The sequence below is a fragment of the Ranitomeya imitator genome, chromosome 2 (assembly GCF_032444005.1).
Source record: "Ranitomeya imitator isolate aRanImi1 chromosome 2, aRanImi1.pri, whole genome shotgun sequence".
Lineage (NCBI taxonomy): Eukaryota > Metazoa > Chordata > Amphibia > Anura > Dendrobatidae > Ranitomeya > Ranitomeya imitator.
The window spans coordinates 238,384,531-238,396,325 of NC_091283.1; the positions used below are offsets into that span (position 1 = coordinate 238,384,531).

The 11,795-nt window shown below is 43.0% G+C and overlaps 1 long non-coding RNA gene across 1 annotated transcript; it reads right to left on the reverse strand.

Annotated features, from left to right (window-relative positions):
- Window positions 1–335: 335 nt before the first annotated feature.
- LOC138667338 (uncharacterized) lies at window positions 336–3,311 on the reverse strand. Its single transcript, XR_011318717.1, has 3 exons — window positions 3,185–3,311; window positions 627–775; window positions 336–497 (listed from the first exon to the last, which is right to left on the reverse strand). It is a non-coding gene; the product is annotated as an uncharacterized lncRNA (long non-coding RNA).
- Between the last annotated feature and the right edge of the window lie 8,484 nt (window positions 3,312–11,795).

Below are 11,795 nucleotides of genomic sequence, written 5' to 3' on the forward strand. Positions count from 1 at the left end.
CTGGTGTTGTCCTTTTACTGGATAGATCTGGAGGAAACACATACAGGGAGTGAATTCATTCTTTACATACAGATAATTATAGGCCGTGTGTATTTAGTTTTCTCAGTTACCTGGAGATGTGAGGGGCTGGGGAACCTCCATTATGACGTTCTTGTACAGATCTCTGTGTCCTTCTAAATACTCCCACTCCTCCATGGAGAAATAGACAGAGACATCCTGACACCTTAAAGGAACCTGACACATACAATGATACCGTCATCCCCCTGATCCCTTCGTAGTGTTACTGTATAACGTCCCAGCATTCCCAGCAGTGTCACCTCTCCAGTCAGCAGCTCAATCATCTTGTAGGTGAGTTCTAGTATCTTCTAGTCATTGATGTCCTCATGGATCAGGGGGTGAGGTGGAGGCCCCGTTATTGGGCTCAGGGGTCTTCCCCATCCCTCAGACACAGGGTCCTGATAGCGATCACTAGAGGTCTTCTTCACCACTGTGTAACCCTGGTAATGGAGAGACACATTAATAAATCTCACTACAGACATTTCCAGAGTCCTCACCTCTCCAGTTCTGTCCATCTGTTATTCCCATAGATAAGAATGATGTAATGTGACGTCATCAGAATCTCTCACCTCTCCAGTAAGCCGGAAGAGGATCTCTAGGGTGAGGTGTAATATCCTCTCCGCCATCTTGTCTCTGTCCATATCCATCTTTGATGGGTGAATCAGGAAAATTTTCTTTCTTCAAGATCTTCACTGAGAGGATCCGATATTGTAGAGACCTGAATGAGAAGATGAGCCGATGTAACATTATAAGAATCCTGTAATAATACAATTACTGGAGATACAGTGGGGCAAAAAAGTATTTAGTCAGTCAGCAATAGTGCAAGTTCCACCACTTAAAAATATGAGAGGCGTCTGTAATTTACATCATAGGTAGACCTCAACTATGGGAGACAAACTGAGAAAAAAAAATCCAGAAAATCACATTGTCTGTTTTTTTTAACATTTTTTTGCATTTTATGGTGGAAAATAAGTATTTGGTCAGAAACAAACAATCAAGATTTCTGGCTCTCACAGACCTGTAACTTCTTCTTTAAGAGTCTCCTCTTTCCTCCACTCATTACCTGTAGTAATGGCACCTGTTTAAACTTGTTATCAGTATAAAAAGACACCTGTGCACACCCTCAAACAGTCTGACTCCAAACTCCACTATGGTGAAGACCAAAGAGCTGTCAAAGGACACCAGAAACAAAATTGTAGCCCTGCACCAGGCTGGGAAGACTGAATCTGCAATAGCCAACCAGCTTGGAGTGAAGAAATCAACAGTGGGAGCAATAATTAGAAAATGGAAGACATACAAGACCATTGATAATCTCCCTCGATCTGGGGCTCCACGCAAAATCCCACCCCGTGGGGTCAGAATGATCACAAGAACGGTGAGCAAAAATCCCAGAACCACGCGGGGGGACCTAGTGAATGAACTGCAGAGAGCTGGGACCAATGTAACAAGGCCTACCATAAGTAACACACTACGCCACCATGGTCTCAGATCCTGCAGTGCCAGACGTGTCCCACTGCTTAAGCCAGTACATGTCCGGGCCCGTCTGAAGTTTGCTAGAGAGCATTTGGATGATCCAGAGGAGTTTTGGGAGAATGTCTTATGGTCTGATGAAACCAAACTGGTACTGTTTGGTAGAAACACAACTTGTCGTGTTTGGAGAAAAAAGAATACTGAGTTGCATCCATCAAACACCATACCTACTGTAAAGCATGGTGGTGGAAACATCATGCTTTGGGGCTGTTTCTCTGCAAAGGGGCCAGGACGACTGATCCGGGTACATGAAAGAATGAATGTATCATGAGATTTTGAGTGCAAACCTCCTTCCATCAGCAAGGGCATTGAAGATGAAACGTGACTGGGTCTTTCAACATGACAATGATCCAAAGCACACCGCCAGGGCAACGAAGGAGTGGCTTCGTAAGAAGCATTTCAAGGTCCTGGAGTGGCCTAGCCAGTCTCCAGATCTCAACCCTATAGAAAACCTTTGGAGGGAGTTGAAAGTCCGTGTTGCCAAGCGAAAAGCCAAAAACATCACTGCTCTAGAGGAGATCTGCATGGAGGAATGGGCCAACATACCAACAAAAGTGTGTGGCAACCTTGTGAAGACTTACAGAAAACGTTTGACCTCTGTCATTGCCAACAAAGGATATATTACAAAGTATTGAGATGAAATTTTGTTTCTGACCAAATACTTATTTTCCACCATAATATGCAAATAAAATGTTAAAAAAACAGACAATGTGATTTTCTGGATTTTTTTTTTCTCAGTTTGTCTCCCATAGTTGAGGTCTACCTATGATGTAAATTACAGACGCCTCTCATCTTTTTAAGTGGTGGAACTTGCACTATTGCTGACTGAAATATATGAGATTTATTATTTTATAGTATTTAGTTTCCTTCTTTACATCTACTAATAAATCCTATACATTTAGGCCACAGACAACAAGCAGTTTCCTCCTCGGAGTCGGCAGCTGAATACGTTTCTCATAGACTCATCTTCCATAACGCTAATTCTCGTCTCATTTACCGACCCTGGAATCGGCATTAGCAATACTGCAGGAGATATTCATTACACGCGACATGAGAAATAACTACTTCATGATGAGGACGACATCTTCATCTTCTACTACGGCTCTAGAAACAGATTTGTCCAGAGTCGGTCACTGACTCCATCACCACCGGCCTCTATATGAAGGTTTCCCGTCTTCCCCGCACTGTAATCTTCTATCATGTTAGATCTCAGCTCTGATTCACACACAGAAGTTTGAGGCTTTTATAAGAGACTAGATGGTGGCGCGATTCTAACGTATCGGGAATTCTAGAATATGTAGGTAGTATATAGCACAGGCTACGTACTATATTGCACAGTGACGTAGTATATAACATAGCTACATAGTATATAACATAGCCACGTAGTGTATTGTACAGGTGTGTAGTATATTGGTCAGTGACGTAGTGAGGCCAATGTCTCCATGTACAGGGCTTCTTTCTCGGGAGATGATGGGTTTTCTTTGGCACTTTCCCCCATTAGAAGGGACACCTGTGGATATTGGGGTCTTTACCTGCTACAGTCCTGGCGGGATTTACTCTGTAAAGTGGACGTTGGACAAATATCACCATCAATTACCATCAGCCTGAAGGAACATCGCTCCTCTATTCGGCTCTATGGATCTAGGATGAAATCCACTGCGGCCCCTGCAAGAAAAGAAGGAGAAAGAGCAGAAGTTGGGAGAGACCACCGTGGCCTGAGATTTATATGGCTGTTGTGTGAGCACAGGACCTGTGATGAGGTCACAGGAGAGGAGGGGTCAGGGGTCACATGATCTGGGGCCTCTGTGTATATGCAGGACTCTGCTGTGCTGGTTGTCATGGTGATGGATGAGGGGAAGTTTATGTGTGGGGTCAGGAGGGGTTTACAGTGTGGATGTAGCGGAGCCGTGTGTAAAGGGTGTACAGAGCAGAGCAGTGTGTGTACGAGGTGTATGGAGCGGAGCCGTGTGTATACAGAGCAAAGCCTGGCATGTACTGAGGGGAGCCCTGTTTGTATGGGGTCCTGTGTACTGACCAACCATATACCCCCAGCTTCGGTCACAGACCCCTCTGTGCACCCTGTATACAGCCGTATACCCCCAGCTTCGGTCACAGACCCCTCTGTGTACGCTGTATACACCCGTATACCCCCAGCTTTGGTCACAGACCCCTCTGTGTACGCTGTATACACCCATATACCCCCAGCTTTGGTCACAGACCCCTCTGTGCACTCTTTATACACCCATATACCCCCAGCTTCGGCCTCACACCTCTCTGTGTATGCTGTATACACCCATATACCCCCAGCTTCGGTCACAGACCCCTCTGTGTACGCTGTATACACCCGTATACCCCCAGCTTCGGCCGCACACCCCTCTGTGTACACTGTATACACCCGTATACCCCTAGCTTTGGTCACAGACCCCCGTGTACGCTGTATACACCTGTATACCCTGAGCTTTGATCACAGACCCCCCTGTGTACGCTGTATACACCCGTATACCCCCAGCTTCGGTCACAGACCCCTCTGTGTACTCTGTATACACCCGTATACCCCCAGCTTCAGTTGCAGACCCCTCTGTGCACCCTGTATACAGCCGTATACCCCCAGCTTCGGTCATAGACCCCTGTGTGTACGCTGTATACACCCATATACCTCCAGCTTCGGTCACAGACTCCCCTGTGTACGCTGTATAGAACCGTATACCCCTAGCTTCAGTCACAGACCCCCCTGTGCACGCTTTATACACCCATATACCCCCTTCTTCGGTCACAGACCTCTCTGTGTACGCTGTATACACCCATTTACCCCTAGCTTCGGTCACAGACCCCCCTGTGTAGGCTGTATACACCCGTATAACCCCAGCTTCAGTCGCAGACCCCTCTGTGTACTCTGTATACACACGTATACCCCAAACTTCGGTCGCAGACTCCCCTGTGTATACTGTATACACCCGTATACCCCCAGCTTCAGTCACAGACCCCCCTGTGTACACTGTATACCCCCATATACCCCCAGCTTTGGTCACAGACCCCCCTGGTGAACACTGTATACACCTGTATACTCCCAGCTTCAGTCGCAGACCCATCTGTGTATGCTGTATACACTCGTATACCCCCAGCTTCGATCACAGACCCTTCTGTGTACTCTGTATACACCCATATACCACCAGCTTTGGTCACAGACCCCCCTGTGTACACTGTATACACCTGTATACCCCAGCTTCGGTCACAGACCCCCCTGTATGCGCTGCATACACCCGTATACCCCCAGCTTCGGTCACAGACCCCCCTGTGTGCACTGTATACACCGTATACCCCCAGCTTCGCTCACAGACCCCCTTGTGTGCGCTGCATACAACTGTATACCCCAGCTTCGGTCACAGACCCTTCTGTGTACTCTGTATACACCCATATACCACCAGCTTCGGTCACAGACCCCCCTGTGTACACTATATACACCTGTATACCCCAGCTTCGGTCACAGACCCCCCCCTGTGTGTGCTGCATACCCCCGTATACCCCCAGCTTTGGTCACAGACCCCCCCTGTGTACACCTGTATACCCCAGCTTCGGTCACAGACCCCCCTGTGTGCACTGTATACACCGTATACCCCCAGCTTCACTCACAGACCCCCCAGCTCTCTATCCCCCCTGTAGAACTGACCCACACGGTAAAACTGCGGTCATCAGCCTCTCGTCTCTCGTACATCTACTGATAACATAAGATGAACTGAGTCCAGCCCTACTCACTGAATTCTGCCCGTCAGTGGAGCTCGAAACCTTATTAATTCGACATTGGTGCCCCCACTGCTCGGCCGCTGTCCCTGCAATATCCTATAAATATAATTAAGCCCAACACTTTGCCAGCTCAAATGGTTTAAAAATATAATAAACCCCATGTGCTTGGAGGCTCAGTTATTAAATGAATCCTTAGTATCCACAACCAGCGCCACCCAATTATGACACACCGATAACGTATTAAATATGGAGCAATCTGAGCAGGGTAACAACAAAATTAGCTCTCATCCATCAAAGTGTACCTCAATGTTTTTCACCCTGCCCCATCATCAGGAGGCCCAATATAATGATGTCAGCTCATGATATATGATGTACATGTGTCCTCTATCGGAAGGTCCTTTTCAATAGCCCACTTGCCCAGACCTCTCCTCAAACAGCCCCTCACTATCTGTTGAATGAACACAAAGATTCAATCGTACTGCACATGCTCCGCACTACAACATGTGTTCCACACTGGGACTCATAGATAGAAGCATACTGGAGGGCGCGCCAAGTTCCAGAGAACATGCCCGGAAATGACGCAAAGTGCTGGAGCGCCCGGGCCAGAAGTGACGCGCATCCTCCGTTTCGTGTCATACTCCAGCGCTGGAACGCATGGACCTGAAGATCACTTGCTCCCATACTGGATTGATGTGTCCTAAGCTGGAACACTTGCCCAGCATATACCTGTAGTGATCAATGTCAAATCAAAAGGAACTGACAATAGATATATGGGAGAGTCTGTGTGGCCATGTAGTACCAACAGCTTCCTAAAGTGGGACAGCCACCACCCAGCCCCCTCAGAAAGGTATACCCAAAGGGCAATTCCTCGGATTCAGGAGGAGCTGCTCTAGTATCTGGGAATTTCATAGACAAGCAGGCGAGATGTATGGCCGGATAAGGGATAAAGGCTATCCCCAATATATGCTAGATTCAGTCCTCTCGTTTGGAGAAAATAAGAATAGACAGTCTCTTTAACTGAATAAAAGGAAAAAGAAGGCAGTTCCCAAAATGACATTACAAGGCTTATTGGCACGTTTCATAGAAAACATAGCCACGTCCGGAATGTACTTAGGAGACATTAAGACATCCTAAGAATAAATCCAGACCCTAGGGAGATGGTGGGGACTACCCGCACGATCACCTATAGGAGAGGACAATCTATGAGAGATCATTTTGTACAGTCTCCACCAAAAACCTACATATGGGGGTAAATGGCTGGATAGGAAGACGTGTGGATTCTATAACTGTGGAGACTCATTTCTGTAAATGGATGAGATCCAACAAATCTTTCACAAGGTCATCCACTGGGAGAACAGAGGGACTTCTCAAATTATTAGACTGCGGGCATAGTCTACGTAGCCACATATCTCTGTCCCTTGGATTATCTACGGAAAATGGAGAGTTTAGAAGGAGGGAGAGTGAACCTTTGGGAGACATAAATGATCATGATACCCCACTAGCAAGACTATTGAGAGGGACACACTATGGGGAGATGAATACAATCTGCTTCTTTGTGATAGAAATGGTCAAACCTAGTCCCGGGTGGGAGATGATGGTAGGAATATGCTGAGAAGAGAAAATGAGTGGATTTTCAGAATGGATTCACTTACCCTAAAAGGATTAAGTGAACAGATATCGTACGCTTGTTTTTGGAAACATAACCCGTGTTTGGACCGTTCATCCGGACTTTCTCAAGCCATTTGCTACTTCTTTCCCTTTGTAGAGCTTAGAAAATGGATACCAAGTATCCAAGCACACCACTGAAAGGAGGTATATTAAAAAATATACTGTGTAATTTTATTCAAGGGTTTAATACACATAGTAAAACATCATGAATCAAAAAGTAGCATGAAACATGTAGGAGGAGATGAATAAGAGGAAAATACTGAAGCGGTGGAGTGGAATAGGCTATGGGTAGGTGAATAGTGTTAAATATGCTTATTTTGCACATTTATTTAATCAGGACTATTTACCAGGTGCATTACTCTTAAAGAAAAATGTAATGATATTTTCATAAAAAATGTAGTGGTTTATTGAATTGTCCACAGAAAAACCACATTGCAACAAAACATATAATAGATTAAATAGTTACAGATTGTCCATTTGTTCCTATCAGTGTTTGTTCCACATTTTTCACAAAGTTCTGAATGGTAAAAGCTGTCTGTCTGTGTGAAGTCTGAAGTCATCATGGCTACCAGTTGTTCCTTCCTACTGTGAATTGTCTGATGTCCATGGAGAATGATGGTGAAGGCAGGAAGTGACAGCCCCCACGTGACAGCCCCCTCCCTCCTAAGAGACGTAATTATATATGTCCCACAATACCACGTGTTCTCTCTATATGGTGATAACTTATACTCTGAGCTATATGTACTTAAATAGCTTTTGTAATGTGAGCGAACTACACTGTGTTCAGTACAGAATTGAGAATAAGAATAATTAATATTTAACAATTTCCCCTTTTGAGGGTGACAGAAATTAATTGGAACCCTCAAAGTAAACATATTAATAAGATCTTCTTTCTTCTTCTTTGGCAAAATAATTTAATGTTCATAATAATATAAATAATAATAATACTGTTATACATACTCAATAACATAATGATATGTTGCTTAGTATGTTATATATTTTAAATGATTTCAACACTCCAATTAATATGAATTATAGCGCTATTGATATGGTTTCAATCAGATATATATATAATTCTCCCACATGTATTCAGAGGCCCATCCCCCAGTTGCTGCATTACCACCATGTGTCCTACATGAAGCCCCCTCCTACAGTTGCAAAAAGCTGGTAAATCAGGTTTCATTGAGGATTGAGGGGAAGTAACTTTGCCAGTGGACAATAGACTGGTGACATCATTCCCCACACGTGTAGGCTGGACACACCTCGGGTAGCTGGAGAGATATAACAGAGGACATGTGCTTGGGCCCGGTCTCTTGCTTCCTTGACGATCAGTGATGAACTCCTACCATGCTAATGTAATGTATGACTTATGACTTTATTGATTATGTGTTATTTTGAGTGACTGTTTACATTTATTATCTTTTATTAAGTAAATTCATTTTAGTTTATTCAATTGTAATGTGAGCATTTATTTATTCATCACAATTCTTTGAACCTTAATAAAACAAGTGGTGTCAGAAGTGGGATTTTGTCTTGAATTAAAATGTTTGCAAAATTGAATAAGTTTGATAAGACTAGGAAAGCAGTTGAGAGTAGTGCTAGATCCTTGCCGGAATGGGTGTTGTCAGGACCGTGGACCCCAATGGCACAAGAATGTATAAAGTATATGGAGGGACAGCGTTTAGCAAATCTCCAGGATGTGGCTGCAAAATTTGATCTCTCAAGTTATGATGCAAAGGAGCAAAAAACAGCAGCTGCCGTTGGATGGGTCTGTGTCCAGGCACTGCAAAGTTTGCAGGAGGAGATTGATCACTTGCGTTTAGAGCTGCATACAGTTATAGAGCAAAGGATCAGCTTGCAATCAGCTTTGAGAGATCAAGTGAAACAACATGACAAAATGCAAAAAAGTTTTGAAGAATATGTGATAAAAAAAATAAGAAAATATGAATAAGCGCAGGAGGAGACAGCAGCCAGTGTCAGATAGTCATACTGCACATGTTAGAACCATGATTGCACATGAGAAATGGTCAGATTTGTTAGAATGTGATGACTTAGAAAATGAGGTAGAATTGCATACCAGACCTATTGTGGTAACAAAGACCAAGAGAGAAGTCACTCAGAGTAGGGAAGATAGGATGGATGCAGGAGATGCAGCTGTTGGCGTAGAATCCGCCATGACAGAGAAAACTAGAAATTATACAGCAGGAGAGCTAACAGAATTAGCTACCAGGTATAGGCAGCAAGCAGGAGAGAATTTATTAACATGGATTCTCAGGTTATGGGATTTGGTCATAGGAATTGCTAATATTTGTATTGATCCCATGGTGCGTCTAAAAATGAGACGTGCAAGGGACACTGCAGAGAATTTTTCCCTATTGCATTTGGTGAGGGATTCTGTGGCACAAGTGTATGATCCTCCTATTGAATTAATACTACAAACATAAATTGAATTGTGTGGATAAAACAAATCTTATTTAATGTCCATTCAAAAAGTGGTTACAAAAATGAAGAAAAAGTAAATTCATAAGTTCATAGCACACAAATCAAGTATTGGATTATAAGAGAGAAAGTGTATGTCTTTGAGGCATGATGTGGTCCATGTGGAGAGTTCTCAAGAAATGAGAAAGTCTGCCCCCTACTGGTGCTGGGTCTTCCTTATATACGCTTTTGACCCATAGACTTCCATTGGTTACTAACTTTTCCTACCTCCTAACCACATATGGCGACCTACCGCCATATGTCCATAGCTCGTACCATATTAGCAAAACCTAGTAGCTTGCAAAATATTGGTTCTGTACATTACCTCATAGTACATTATGTAAATATATTTTGTTTGTTAGTTACAAGTAACATAAGTAATCCACATATAGCCTAAATATGACAAGTATCCTTTTACTTTTGACATACAGAGAACAGATGTATAAGCCAAGATCTCCTGAATAGCTTGCACACACACTACCCAGAGCTTCTGTTCAATAATTGATCTCTGTATATGCGTTGCATTAATATTATTATTATTAAGATTTTACATTCCCCCCTGATTATGATTTGAAAAATATCATAATCAATCCTAAACTCTTTCTCTCACCATTCGTATCACATTCATTCTTTATTCTGAAAACCTTGTATCAACATCTGTCTTGAATGTCATCTAAATTTTGGAGACTAAAATAAAATTAAATCAAAGATTATATTTTTCTTTTTAGCATTTCTCTTAAAATATCATCTTCCTTTTTCATTTCTATCTTTATCTTTTTATAAATATTCTTAATTTTACACATAACTATTTGATATACTATACACAGCAAAACTATAATAAATATAATAACAATCGGATTAGATAATACATTTCCTGCTGCCATTTTCGCTGAAGACTGTGACCAACTATTTACTGATTTTCCTAAATTTCTCCACCAAGATGAGCCTGACATACTTGTCCATTCATCTTCAATATCACTTAGATTCCCTTGCTCATGTCTGAATACAATTTCAGCTTCTTTTAATTGTTTTGTTAACAAATTTAACAAACCCTTGTCTGTCTTTACCTCATTTGTCCACATATTCCATGGAAAATTATTAATTTAGGACAAATTGAACTGTATTGGAAGGATTTTTAGATTTCTTGAACCTATTAACGTAATATTAATACTTCCTTCCTTCTTTGAGAGAGTTTTCACATTTCCCTCGATACAATATAAACCTATTGTCAGATTTCAGCATGTACACAAGATGGAGAATGCAGAAACAACTTCTTTTTCTGACATAACTTGGAAACAAATCTTATTAGCGCTTACTGGGGTCACCAAGTCATGGATCATGTGCACATTCTCAACTCTGGCATGACATGAGGTATGATTATGGAAACATGAATGATAAATTACTTTATCCTGTCCAGGTAAACACATTACCTTAGAGACAACATTTAAGCATGAGGAAATGTCTAATTGTTCAGTGTTTGTACTGTTATGATCTGGTGGCCTTGGAGCAGCATGAGACGTACTCTGGAGAAGGTGGTCCCTGTACTGACCACAAACCCTGAACCTAGCAGCGCAACTAAAAGCAGCCGTGGGGGGTACCTAACTCTCCCTAGACCCCTCGGCACAGCCTAAGATCTAACTACCCCTAAAGACAGAAACAGGAAACCTATCTTGCCTCAGAGAAAATCCCCAAAGGATAGATAGCCCCCCACAAATATTGACTGTGAGAGGAGAGGGAAAAAACAAACGCAGATATGAAATCAGACTTTAGCATAGGAGGCCATACTAGCTAAAAAGAAAGAATAGAACAGAGTACTATGCGGTTAGTACAAAAACACTAGAAAATATCCACCGCAGAAAATACGGATCACCACATCTGACTAAAGACATGGGGGGTATATCTGCATCTCCAGAGAAATAGCTAGGCTGCAAAAAATCCTTCACATACCAAGCTGGGCAAGACAAAAACATGAAAATGCACAGAACTATAAGGTCCACTGCAGGTGGACAGAAAAAACAAAGCCAGGACTTATCTTTGTAGAAAAACACAGCAAACTGGAGAGACCAGCAGGGAAGTGAATCCTTCAAGAACAATGGCCAACTGGCACTGATTAAAGGATCCTGCAAAGCTATATACCCCTGTCCGTCCTGCAATTAGTAGAAACACATGTCCACTCCTGCAATCCAGACACAACTGCATTACACTCTACAACCCCCGGAGGGAGCCCAAAAGCTGAATTCACAACAGCACCCCCCCTTGAGTAGGGGTCACCGAACCCTCACCAGAGCCCCCAGGCCGATCAGGATGAGCCCAATGAAAGG